The sequence below is a fragment of the Lampetra fluviatilis genome, chromosome 5 (genome assembly GCF_964198595.1).
Source record: "Lampetra fluviatilis chromosome 5, kcLamFluv1.1, whole genome shotgun sequence".
NCBI classification, from domain to species: Eukaryota; Metazoa; Chordata; class Hyperoartia; order Petromyzontiformes; family Petromyzontidae; genus Lampetra; species Lampetra fluviatilis.
Genome location: NC_136279.1, coordinates 6,641,097 through 6,654,580, shown reverse-complemented (window position 1 = coordinate 6,654,580; position 13,484 = coordinate 6,641,097). Strand labels below are relative to the sequence as shown.

General features: G+C 46.4%; 1 long non-coding RNA gene and 4 other non-coding genes across 5 annotated transcripts; all 5 read right to left on the bottom strand.

Annotated features, from left to right (window-relative positions):
* Positions 1–4,471: 4,471 nt before the first annotated feature.
* LOC144932478 (uncharacterized) lies at positions 4,472–12,350 on the bottom strand. Its single transcript, XR_013636914.1, has 5 exons — positions 12,179–12,350; positions 8,937–9,050; positions 7,785–7,869; positions 6,549–6,624; positions 4,472–4,685 (listed from the first exon to the last, which is right to left on the bottom strand). It is a non-coding gene; the product is annotated as an uncharacterized LOC144932478 (long non-coding RNA).
* On the bottom strand, positions 5,078–5,310 carry LOC144932806 (small nucleolar RNA SNORA73 family). Its single transcript, XR_013636949.1, has one exon. It is a non-coding gene; the product is annotated as a small nucleolar RNA SNORA73 family (small nucleolar RNA).
* On the bottom strand, positions 6,975–7,207 carry LOC144932809 (small nucleolar RNA SNORA73 family). Its single transcript, XR_013636952.1, has one exon. It is a non-coding gene; the product is annotated as a small nucleolar RNA SNORA73 family (small nucleolar RNA).
* Positions 8,265–8,497, bottom strand: LOC144932807 (small nucleolar RNA SNORA73 family). The gene has a single exon (XR_013636950.1). It is a non-coding gene; the product is annotated as a small nucleolar RNA SNORA73 family (small nucleolar RNA).
* On the bottom strand, positions 10,222–10,454 carry LOC144932808 (small nucleolar RNA SNORA73 family). The gene has a single exon (XR_013636951.1). It is a non-coding gene; the product is annotated as a small nucleolar RNA SNORA73 family (small nucleolar RNA).
* Positions 12,351–13,484: the final 1,134 nt, after the last annotated feature.

The following is a 13,484-nucleotide window of genomic DNA, read 5'->3' as shown; positions in this document are numbered from 1 at the left end:
GGTTGATCAAACGAGCACCACATTTATGGAGTAAATCGAGTGGCTGTCTTTGTGGATAGACTCACCCCTGCCATGTGAATGTGGAATGTATGCCACTGTATCAGGGCTGTAGACACAATATGTGCAGGACATCACTTTGAATTTACTACGTCACAAAAACGGCAACTTTTGTTTCCCGATGCCCCCTCCTTGTGACTGCTCATGACCGACCTCTGGTGCTTCTCTGTGCATCCCTGGGTCTCTGGGCCAAATGACTGCCTCGGATGTTACTCTGCAAGATGAGCATCATTCTCGGGGCTAAATTATTCATGACGAAGGTTCAAGGCATCAGACTATGGTAGCCTAAACAAACTTACGATTGATTTAGCATCAAGATGTGAACATTTCACTTCCATTTCAATGTGCACGTGCTCGAAACGCACGTTTCGCATTAATGAAGATTTTTAAAAAATCCACGTAATTTTTTTATTTCGATTTAAAGCTTTCGTGACTGCAGAGATTCATCTTCTTCGTTCTTTCGGTAAAGTCACATAGAAGGGAAATAATAAAATAAAATAAAAATTAGTTTCTCTAAATAAACCCCACCGAATCTGTGGGACTGGTAATTAAAATATCCGCATAAACAACAAACCCGTAAGGCACAGAAGATGAGAGCCCACAACCCCCACGCATGGATTGAGATCGCCGCAATCCTACCATGCATGCCAAAGTTCCGCGCTGGATAATTACCCCACGAGCACTTTAAAGCAGCAAAATAGCACAGCTCATTCAATCACGACACATTGCGGGCCCCTGGCTGTCTTCAAGGCCTGACCAAGTGTGCACCGTTTGCATCACGCTCTCATAAACACCGCAAACTTAAGGCTCACAGCCAAACTCTTTCGCCCAGAGCGCGAAGACTTCCCGTCAGGCTGGTTAGCAATAACCGAGCCGTGAGTAACAACGCGCTCTGAAATTCAATTTCCCATCCGCTGGCCGTGCCCATTAGTCAATGTCATTACAGGCAGCCCCATTCAAAAGTGTAACCGCAGACCCAAGGACCCCGCGACCGAGCCACGGTCACTTAATACCACGCGATCAGTGAAAAGCAGGCATAATTACATCTGAAAGTTGCCCACGGCGCCCTTCAGCCTTGCCCAAACTCCCCATCTTTGCGTGCAAGCCTCGGCTCTGTCAGTTGATTAAATCATTTTGCAGCTCAACTTCATTGTTCCCAAGGCGCAGCCCAGGGGGTGCTGGGGGGGGGTGATGTCTTGTTCAGACGTGTTCCCCCTCCCCTCGGTGATGGGAAATATGGTAAGGCAATACCGGTACTCATCGCCATCATTCCATCCCCTTCCAAGACGTCTGGTCAGCGTGGGGAAGAGTAGGCCAAATACCCGGCTAGAGTCGCCTTTCCACCAGCAGTGGCGTGAGAAAGGACTTGCAGGGCTGCACCTCTATCGGGTTTCTATCGTTAGTTCGTGAAGTCACAGAGGGGGCCACGCAATGACGTGATGCAGTTATGGGAACAGGGCCTGTTGTCGGCAAAGTGGTGAATTTAAAGCCTCTTCTTGGTTCTTTCAGTAAAGTCACGTAGAAGGGAAATAATAAAAATAAAACATAATAAAATAAAATATTTACTTTATTTTATTATGTTTTATTTTTATATTATTTCCCGTCTACGTGACTTTACCGAAAGAACCAAGAAGATGAATCCCTGCAGTCACGAAAGCTTTAAATCGAAATTTAAAACCGGTTCAGGGGTCGAGTCAGCACATCAGCCTTGTTGGGTAGATGATAAAGTGGCTCACACTTTGTGAGAAGTTAACAGACGCGTAACGTAACGATGCCTCGACTGATTGATATTGATTGTTCAAACTCACGATACATTGCACGTAAGCGAATTTTATACATTTTAAATATACGGTCGGAATTAAACTTAATCTGCATAGTTGAAATGCAAGATGTGACTTTAGTAAAGTGTGCATTGGCACACGGTTATTGACTCAAGCAATTAATATTGTTACCTTACTGAAACACACTGGAGTTGTCAACCGATTACCACCGAGTATTCCCAACTCCTAATTGCAATTACATAAAACTAAAATAGTAACTTTTGTCAATAGATTAGGTTGAGAGGGTTATCCATACTTCACCACGCAAGTTCTTGTTCCGATATCACCAACCTTTGCCGCCGTGATCGAGAATCGAACTCGGGGGTGACTGGGTTTACAGCGCGGCGGTTAATCGAATGTTTCGCCACTCCGTCGTACTCTCACATTACGCCTCTTTTTCATTATAAAGTTGCTATCGATCTCATGGTCATTTGATGGGGATTAAACTCGCATGCGTAGGTTTCTACCGATGCCATCAGCGACTGAATGGACCGTTCATTTTGCGGGGCAGTGATGCAATCTGATGGTCAGAGCAGCGATAATGCAGATACATAATTCGACTTTTAAAGGCAAAACAACACGGAGACATAAAAAAAAAACATTTTATAAACCAAGCTCAAAGCGCTGTAATGGCATTACCTCCTTTCATTGCACGTGTATTTATTATCTAGGGGTGAAACGATCCGTTTAGAAATTTTACATTGCGTTAACTTTAGCGCCCTCTGGTGTCCGCGTCACGTGCACAACTGTTAATGAAATGAAAGGGGAATGTTTGGCTTACAAATTTACATTCGGTTACTCAAGAGCACAAGTAAAACAATTGTGTACAGATATCCCTTGCTTTGTGCGGGTTAAGTTCGTGAAATGTCACGTGTGCGCGGCAAACCTATTTTTAGCCAAGAATCGCGATATGCAGTCGGAATTGAGACATGTAACGACCCAAATTGTGTTTGAACGGAGGCCTAAAGGGTCAACTCCAATGTAACTTTCCCATAAGCTAGAACGTTGGCACGTGGCTGAACGTTGGACCTTACGGTAGCGAACCCCAAAGGTGAATGTACTGGGTTGGTAGGATGCAATCAAGGAAGCTTGGGAAAGCTTTAAATAAATTCCCAACGGGCCACATCCAAGGGTTGCAAAGGTATCTTATACAAACATCCCGCGTATAGCCTTAAACTGCTGTTAGCGAGCATCCATGAAGGCCAAAACGGCACACGAAGTGGGCGATAGGCCCTCATTTGAGACCCGAGTCCAGGACCGGTTCAAATAATCCTCACCTGGTGTTGACCGTGAGCAGGAATCAAACTCTGGTCGCCAGGTTCGTTGCACAGCGCGTTAACCGCTACACTACCGCTCTACACGCATCTCTACACAACCATCAATGAGAGCATCGCAGCCTTTTTGCTTATACCCTGGAAATATTCCACTTACAAAACATCGCTTGAACAAGTCTTAAAATAGGGACGTTAAGTGTTTTACATTCAACTACATGGAAAAAAACTGGCTTGCATCCATCATGTTTAGGGCTGGCCCTGGGATCAAAGGAATGTGGAATGTCACATGCCCAGATTGGAATCACCATTGGCAAGGAACACACCTTTGAGGCATGTTTTAATACTGGTAGGAACGAAGTGGACCAGCCTACAATAGATTATATCGTCCGTCCGTGTAGCAACATCGCCCCCTACTGCAAACACTTGGCATGACCCTACAAAAACCTTTAGACTCCGTGACACTTTCCTGGCTAAACAAGTGTAACATTCCCTTATAATTCCCTCAGATAGCTTTTAATTAAAACATTTAAATTAATGAGTCTTTCCTGGCTAAACAAGTGTAACATTCCCTTATAATTCCCTGAGATAGCTTTTAATTAAAACTTTTAAATTAAAATTTAACTCACAGCACCCTAAAGCCTACAGCTAGGCCTAAAGCCTCGACCTACGCCTCAAACTCTCCCTTCGTATCGTACCCCCGCGTGTGTTAATGTTTAACAATGTTACATTCCCTGATGCTTTTAAATAGAAACATTTAAATGTAAAGCTTTTACATAAATAAAAAACATTTAAATTTAAAATTAACTCACGGGGGCCTAAAGTCTACAGCTAGGCCTAAAGCCTAGAATTAGGCCTCACACTCCCTTCGTATCGTCAGATTCGGTGTAGTAACATCGCCCCCTACTGCAAACACTTGGCAGGACCCTACAAAAACCTTAAGACTCAGTGGGGCTTTCCTGGCTAAACAAGTGTAATAATACATCATGTTTATATTCTTTGGTTATTCGTTCCTACCAGCCCACCCCCCGCAGGGTCCTGTTTCTTGAAATTGCATTTGTAATACCAAATTACATTATCCTTCACTGCAATATACCCAACCCCACTGATCATTATAATTGGTCAATATGGATAGGTTACAAAATGGTTCGTGAGCAGTTATGTACAATTAAACAAACTACAGTATTTGAAAAAGTGTCCCAATGCAGTTCACACGCTACTTTTTTTCAGAACTTACACAGGTTTGCAGAAAAAAAAGCAATGCCGTACCATTTAAATGTTCAAAACATAAAATATTTATTTAAAAAAATGTTTATTGTATCGTCACAGCACGCTTGCTATAGCAAGTAAATGAGAAATTCCAAGAGATCCGACCTTGTATATAGACTGGTTGAGGGGGGAGAAGCCAGGGTGTATAACAAAGATCAACAACAGCGCTCTGTTGATGCATTGCTAGGCATGGTAACAACACATTCATCATGTATTATTCCAAGTGCTCCCATCTCGTATCCATGCAGCACCACGTCACCACCAGCACCTACAGAAGAGACATTTCGTGAATATTGGAAAAAACACCATTCGCAAGCAGAGCGCCTACACAAAAGCATCATGGCACATAGGGTTCACCAACTGCAATAAACATGAATTGCATGGCCTCGTCTTTCACAAGTTTCTCTCCTCGGGTTGAAAATTCGTTTCAAACGGCCAATGCTACATTCACCACTGAACTTGTAGTCGTCATTATTCCAAAAGTACAAAATTCATTTTGGTAAGAATAATCCCTTAACGCTAAAAACAATAATTATTCAAGCAATTTAACACGGTTAACATTTCGGTATCATTTTGGCGAGCCAAGTAATTTGGGAATTTTTTTCTTCACATTTATACGCAACGAGAGGCTCTGCTGTACAGATCTCACGATTGGTCAGAGAATGTCTCCTGCATGGTTTGTCTCCACTGTCAGAGCCCAGGGGCTCGGGGAGTTGTAGGAATATACAGGAGGGCCGCCCGCACCACTCCCTCGCGAGCGGGGGAGCGGGGGCGACGTTTCTCTGTGCCGACGTGGAACGGGACCAGACGCCACAGAGCCGCGAGGACTCGGCGCTCCCATAACGCCACTCGGGAAGAGCCGGCGGGAGCAACCCGCCGGATACCCTCGGCACGCACCATCATCATCAACACCACTAACGGCTGCACCGCGCTAATACTGAGCCACCGACCAGACACGAGCTATTTGGATTCTTCTTCTTGGTTCTTTCGGTAAAGTCTTCTACGTGACTTTACCGAAAGAACCAAGAAGATGAATCCCTGCAGTCACGAAAGCTTTAAATCGAAATTTGGATTCTATCGCAATCTATTTACAGACCCACCCAGTCTGCATGCTTTACACATTGTTGCACAGCAAGATTTAGTCTGTTTACAATCTGGTATCAATTAATTGGTGACCGATCTAACAGACAAAAAACAATGTTTCTGCAGCATCTACCAACGCCGATTCCCTTCACTGCCGACCTGGCACGGAGCAATTTGGATTCTACCGCTGTTGACTGCTAAGACACCGGTCTGCATGCTTTGTGGGAATTCTCATCCGCTTTATGTACGATGTCTCTGCACACCAAAGCTTCAGAACTCCCTTTTCCTTTCAATCTATATATAGAATCTTGTGTAATCAGATTCTTCAATTACCCGCACTGACCAGCATGGGTAAAGTATGGTCAAATAACCCCGACTACCCCGCATGGCATGGGGAGGTCTTCATCCAGAAATGTAATTAAAAAAGGCTGTAAAATAATCCAATAATCAGCACCAATTCCAAGATGCCACTCACCAGCTACGCGAACGGCAATGCCAGCTCTTTCGATTTAAAGCTTTCGTGACTGCAGGGATTCATCTTCTTGGTTCTTTCGGTAAAGTCACGTAGAAGGGAAGTAATAAAATAATAAATATAAAACAAAATAAAGTAATTCTCACGACGTTTCGGCCACAACACCTGAGGACGGCTGCTTGCGTTGTGGCCGAAGTGTCGTGAATTATTTTAGTATGTTTTATTTTTATTATTTTATTACTTCCCTTCTACGTGACTTTACTGAAAGAACCAAGAAGATAAAGCCAGCTCTGTTGCCACCTTGTGGCCTACAGCTCTTAGGGATTTTGTATAGGTCACGGTGCATCACCAAACCAGATGACTGCATTTCCTGCATAGGGACAAATTCAAGCGTGGCCGTGCCTTTACAGAATAGGTACTTGCTCACAATGCAACCAATACTGCCTGGTAAAACGACTGTCAAAATACCACATCCATAACACACTATAACGACCCCTGATCAAGCCTTGCCACCCGGCTGTAACCATGCTTGAGGGCCCTTAAAAAACCTCAAAAACCCTGGCTACGTATGCTCACCCATCAGTGCCTCCTGTCGGCGTTCTGAGCAGATGGCGCAGGGTGACGATCCGTGGACAGCAAGAGGCCGGGTGTGCTGATGCGGAAAAACAAAAACTCAAAATTAACACACAAAACCAAGTTAAATTCAGCAGTTGCATTTGCAAATTCAAAAACGAAATGTCAACGTAAATTCCTCACGCCACTGTTGGAACAAGGGCATCCCCCGCTAGAGGGAGCTCAAGAAAATACCAGAGGCGATCTTGGACTACTCTTCCATATTGGCGAGCTGTACAAGTATCAGAATGTTAACATTAATTCCAAGTCTATTCTGCAACATACTTTAAAATAATCCAGCGTCTCATTCACCACCGACTGAACGCATTGACATTTTCCGTACAGAACGCAAGGCTGCGCTGCTGTAGTACTGCATCTCGGGGTTGGTTAGAATATCTCCTGCATGGTTTGTCTCCGCCGTCAGAGCCCAGGGGCTGGGGGAGTTGTAGGAATATACAGGAGGGCCGCCCGCACCACTCCCTCGCGAGCGGGGGAGTGGGGGCGACGTTGCTCTGTGCCGACGTGGAACGGGACCAGACGCCACGGAGCCGCGAGGACTCGGCGCTCCCATAACGCCACTCGGGGAGAGCCGGTGGGAGCAACCCGCCGGATCCCCTCGGCACACACCATCATCAACAACACCGCTAACGGCTGCACCGTGCTAATACTGAACTGCCAACGAGGCACGAGCAATGTGGATTTTACCGCTGTTGACTTCTAGACACGGTCTGCATGCTTGGTGGGAATCCTCATTCGCATTGTGCGCGCAGTGTCTGTGCACAGAGGCTTTGAAACTCCCTTCTCCTTTCAGTCTATATTCATCTTGTGTAATCAGATTATTCACCAACTTACACTGACCAGCATGGGTGAAGTATGGTCCAATAACCCCAACAACACACATGGCATGGGGAGAGGCCTTCATCCAGAAATGCAATTACACAAAAGGCTGCATAATAACCCAATAATCAGATTCAATTCCAAGATGCCTCTCAATTGCTACACAAATGGCAATGCCGGCACAACTTTATCATGCCCTTTCAGAATTGGTACTGCTCACAATGCAACCAAATACCACCTGGTAAAAAATACTGTCGAAATACCACATCCATAAAGCACTATATAACGACCGTTGATCAAGCCTTTCCCCCTGGCTGTAATCATGTTCGAGGGCCATTGAAAACCCAGGCTACATATTCTCACCCGTCAATGCGTCTCCTGCCATGGTTCTCAGCAGATGCCCAGGGTGAAGATCCATGGGACAGCAAGTCAAGACAGCTCAGGTGGGCTGATGCAGAAAAACAAAAAATTCACACGAAGCCAAGTTAAAATTTAAACAGTTGCATTTGCAAATTCAAGACCAAAAAGTCAAGAAATTCGGTCATACGAATAACTATCAAATGGGTAATCGTTTCCTCACTCTCCTGTTGGAACAAGGGCCACCACGGAGAGGGAGCTCAAGAGTACGCCATCGAGGCAATCTTGAACTACTATTCCATTCTAGTCAGATATCCAAGTATCAGAATTTGTTCATATGAATTCCAAGTCAGGTTTACAATTTCCACTCTGCAACATACTTAAAAATAATGCAGTGTCTCATTCACCACCGACTGAACCGCACTGACATTTTCCCTACGGAATTCGAGGCTGCGCTGCTGTAGTACTCAATCTCAGGGTTGGTTAGAATGTCTCCTGCATGGTTTGTCTCCACTGTCAGAGCCCAGGGGCTGGGGGAGTTGTAGGAATATACAGGAGGGCCGCCCGCACCACTCCCTCGCGAGCGGGGGAGCGGGGGCGACGTTTCTCTGTGCCGACGTGGAACGGGACCAGACGCCACAGAGCCGCGAGGACTCGGCGCTCCCATAACGCCACTCGGGAAGAGCCGGCGGGAGCAACCCGCCGGATACCCTCGGCACGCACCATCATCAACACCGCGACCGCTGCACAACGCTAATACTGAGCCACCGACCAGACAAGAGCCATTTGGATTCTATCGCAATCCATTTACAGACCCACCCAGTCTGCATGCTTGACACATTGCTGCACAGCAAGATTTAGTCTATTTACAATCTGGTATCAATAATTGGTGACCGATCTAACAGACAAAAAAACATTTTCTGCAGCATCTACCAATGACTTAAAGTTGGCCATTCAAAAGCTATCTGATGCCAAATGATATTCTCTGCCTACTGTACTAAATTTCTACTCCAGTATTTGATCGACCACACAAAACCAAATGATAAATCAATACTTACGTTTCAGTCACTAAATATAACTACACATACAGCCAGTGTCTGCCACAATGTAGCAATCCGAGACATTAATGTACCACCAGGTCCTGTTTTTTAATCATACCTTGTGTACTTTTCACCCTTGGTCGTCACAAACAGCTATGAATGCCATTTGGTGTTGATCACGGCGACCTGACCCACAAGAATCCTTGATAAAACTTCCTAAGGAGCACGCCATCTGGAAAGAGAAGAATCACCAGTTGAGCTATACATTCTCAAATCTGCATCACATCGAGTATATGCTCAATTGCACACAAGTATAATTACATGTTATACCAGTTTTCCCATTCCAATTAGTCAAAACGTGCAGCATCAGCACAATGAACTGATAACAGACATTACGTGTGCTTTACATGTTTTCAGACCGACTGGACACAAATCCCTCAATTGTTTTTTACCCCTTTTCAGTCATTCCTGAATGTATCACCCATGGGGGAAAAAAACGATGACATTCGGAAAGAGCAAGAGAGATTTCCAAAGTGTTTTTTTCTGTCGCATTACAATAAAAATCCGAGTGCCATTTCTGGTCAATTTGGAAACTGCTCACAACAATTGCTCAACACAGAGATGGGAAACTTTAAAACGCTTGTTCTCCATGGCACCAATATCCCTGCCAAAAAAGCATCAAAATCCAAACTTTCAGATTAGATGGCAATTGACGCACCATGGACTGGACCCAGAAACGAGGAAACATTAGCTCACACAAAGTAGCAACAGTTTTGTCTGTGTAAACGTTCATAATAATCAAACCTTTTCAAATTACAATAGGTCGCAAGTTTACAAGCAATATGTGTGCTAGTTCTCTATCAGTCTCATCTACCAGCAAATTAACAAACACATTTGTATTCAAAGTTTGAGAGAAGTTCGTGAATAAGCAGTGACCTAGTAACGAAATGTAGCTTTACAATGCCATTCGAGAGCATTAATAATGCAAGTCAACAACTAGAGCTCCCTCCAGTGGAAGCCTTTCGACCAGCAGCGCCATGAGCAAGCAATTGCAGGGCTGCTCCTTTACCTTAAGCTAGATCGATACAAAATACATTTTTAGTGTCAATTATTTATCGTAAGAATCTCACCCGCCTAAACGTTCGATTAAAAATAAATGTCAAAATATATTGCGACTTTGACCAATTCGACATTTGTATTGTGCAAATCGTTACCACCGGGACAATGGTTCATAAAGTAACCACCCTCTTATTTGCCAAAAAAAGAGAGCCAAGCCAGGTTTGATCCGTTTCAGTACTGCCAATACACTTTGTAAGCCAGTCCCATTTCACCGCAAACTTAACATTTAAATTTCCCATAAACAAACGAGAGGATGCGGCATCTCCCGGGGGGTTGGTTCGTGAATCTGTCTCCTGCATGGTTTGTCTCCGCTGTCAGAGCCCAGGGGCTCGGGGAGTTGTAGGAATATACAGGAGAGCCACCCGCACCACTCCCTCGCGAGCGGGGGAGCGGGGGCGACGTTTCTCTGTGCCGACGTGGAACGGGACCAGACGCCACGGAGCCGCGAGGACTCGGCGCTCCCATAACGCCACTCGGGAAGAGCCGGCGGGAGCAACCCGCCGGATACCCTCGGCACGCACCATCATCATCATCAACAACACCGCAGATTGCCTTCACTGCCGACCTGGCACGGAGCAATTTGGATTCTACTGCTGTTGACTTCTAGACGTTTTTTCGGTAAAGTCACGTAGGTCAAAAAAAGTAAATTAATAAAAGTAAAATAAATAAAAAATTTACCTACGTGACTTTACCGAAAAAACCTAAGAATATGAATCCTTGCAGTCACGAAAGTTTCAAATCTAGAATTCTAGACAACGGTCTGAATGCTTGGTGGGGAATGCCCATCCGCTTTGTGTATGTGCGGTGTCTCGCTGCACACACCAATGCTTCGAAACGCCTTTCTCCGTTCAGTCTATTATTAGGAATGTGGTGCAATCAGATTCTTCACCAACCCGCACTGACCAGCAATGGGTGAAGTATGGTCAAATAACCACAACGACCACCCTTGGATGCATCGGCAGGCCCTCATCCGGCGAGCCGGCAGAAGCAACCCGCCGAATCCCCAATGCAATAACCATCAACATCACCAACATCACCAACATCACCACCGGTTGAAGTAATCTGATTTTAAAACACAAGGACACCTTATCTTTCTCTCAAGTGTTGTAAACCAAAAAAAAAGTTTACGGTGGCCTTTTGGCATGTGACCACACTGGACTGGCTTGACCAAATTTGACAATTTCAAGCAAACCACTCCAAACTGGCAGACCGCTAATACTGCCCCGTGTGCAGGCCTGGTACCTAATCGCCTGGTGAGGGCACAGGAACTGCTGCCACCGAATGCCCCCGGCATATTGGGTTGCTACATCAAACACAAACCAGTGTCAATTTGACTGGTTTAGGCCACTAGACTAAGCTGGTTCATTAAATCCATTAGGACTGGTTAAACATCCACGTTTCAAGTTGTCGGCCACGCGATCAAACTGCTGTCCCAGGATGCGATATTAGTGCTGGGTAAAGCCAATTCTTTAAATTGCAATAACCCCGATTAGTGCACTTGCCACACGTGTTGCGGAATAAGTGAAGTTGGCCACAGACCACGTGGGGCAACTGTAGCGCGCTTTTTCACAGATGGGTAACGGCTCAGGGTCGGTGTTTGTAATAGTCCAAGGGCTTGCTCTGAACTTAAGCGCAATTGGTTTGGTTAAAATGCCCTGTTAAGAGCAAAGCTATACGATTTACCAATGTTGGTTTTTATATCGACGCTTAGGCCAAAGCCGCAATTTCCAATGCCATGGCCACATGGCAAAGGTTCATGTGCGTCAACGCAAATCGCTACCGACTGCAATTAGTCATCTCGCCCACTCCAGCTCGCTTAATAATTACATCCATCACGCTTGAGGCCTACAACTCCGTCCAGGATACACATGCCTTCGTGTTGCGGCCGCCGTACCGAGACTGCAGAAGGCCTCTCTCCCCCCCTACGCCGTATGGGTCCTGGGGAATCTACGCCCACACACCTCGGCCACGCTACGCAGTACGGGGTTGACGGAGGGCCAAAGCTCGTTTCGTAGCACTCGTCAACCACGGTAATAGCCGCGGATGCGAAGCGAACTCGGGTCGCCGGGTTCAACGCGCGTCTAACCACCACGCGCACTTAAGCACCCAATGCCTTCAATCACATCGTATCCAACGACCTTTCCAAAGCCTCCACCGATACACGGTGTTTCCGAGTACCGCATGTTCACGATATTATCACAACCGCCTTGCAACACACTGCGCGCGGTCTAATCGTAATACCTTGCGCCACGTGCGGGTACAGTGCGGCCACGTGTTTGTGCAGCCCCACCAGCCGGCCCGCAACAGATGGCCCCGCGAAGCTTCGGGAAAGAGGGCGGATCACATGAGGGCGCTGCCTTTTATAGAGCGGCGCCGGGGGTGGGGGCGTGGTCTTGCCGAATGGGGGAGAAGGGGCGTGGTTTACACCAGATGTGGGCGAGCCCAGCGAAAGCGCGCGCTCCTATTGGTGGGATGCGGGGGGAGAGTGGGTTGGGCCTTGCCGTATGTGGGCGGGGTCAGCGAGAGCGCGCGCTCCTATTGGTGGGATGCGGGGGGAGAGTGGGTTGGGCCTTGCCGTATATGGGCGGGGTCAGCGAGAGCGCGCGCTCCTATTGGTGGGATGCGGGGGGGAGTGGGTTGGGCCTTGCCGTATGTGGGCGGGGTCAGCGAGAGCGCGCGCTCCTATTGGTGGGATGAGGGGGGAGAGTGGGTTGGGCCTTGACGTATGTGGGCGGGGTCAGCGAAAGCGCGTGCTTCTATTGGTGAGGATGCGGGGGGCCTTGCCCGCGTGTGGGGGGGGGGGCGGCACCGGATGTGGGTGGGACCACTGCGAATGTGAGCGCCGTCTTCTCGTGTAGGCGGGGCTAGCATCGGATGTGGGCGGGGTCAAACACTGCCTCCCTTAAATTTTTATTTCAAGATTTCGTGACTGCAGGGATTCATATTCTTGATTCTTTCGGTAAAGTCACGTAGAAGGGAAATAATAAAATAATATTAATATATCACATGACTTTACCGAAAGAACCAAGAGTATACTGCCCCCCTGCATTAAAATAATCACACGATCATCAAAGGGAACTTCTTTGCCAGTACCAAAATATGATAATAGGTTTTTCCCCTTTTTTATTGGAAACAAAACCCCGAGCTCTCATTACCCTGAGAGTGCATTGTCTTTGGGCTGTACGCCTTTTGGCGTCCTCTTGTCTAACAGCGTTTGAGACGAGGCTCAAAAGAAAGCTGTCTCTGGTGTGGACCAATCCGTTTCAAGGACAATTATCAGAGTATGTTTTTTGTTTGCATTCTGACCACAAGCATTGTGGTTAATGCAGACATGATTCTTTGTGAAAGGTTTCAGTTTGGTGTGTTAACATCTTAACACCTGTTTTGTCGCCAGAAAAAAGGGGAAAACCCTATTATCGTATCAATCACACGATCGTTCACACTTCCTCTGTCAGTCCACGTGCAGAATGAATGTTTTTAAAATATATATATAAAATTAACACGAATAGGCCCACGATCGACGGGACCTGGACCGGCTTTTTTTATG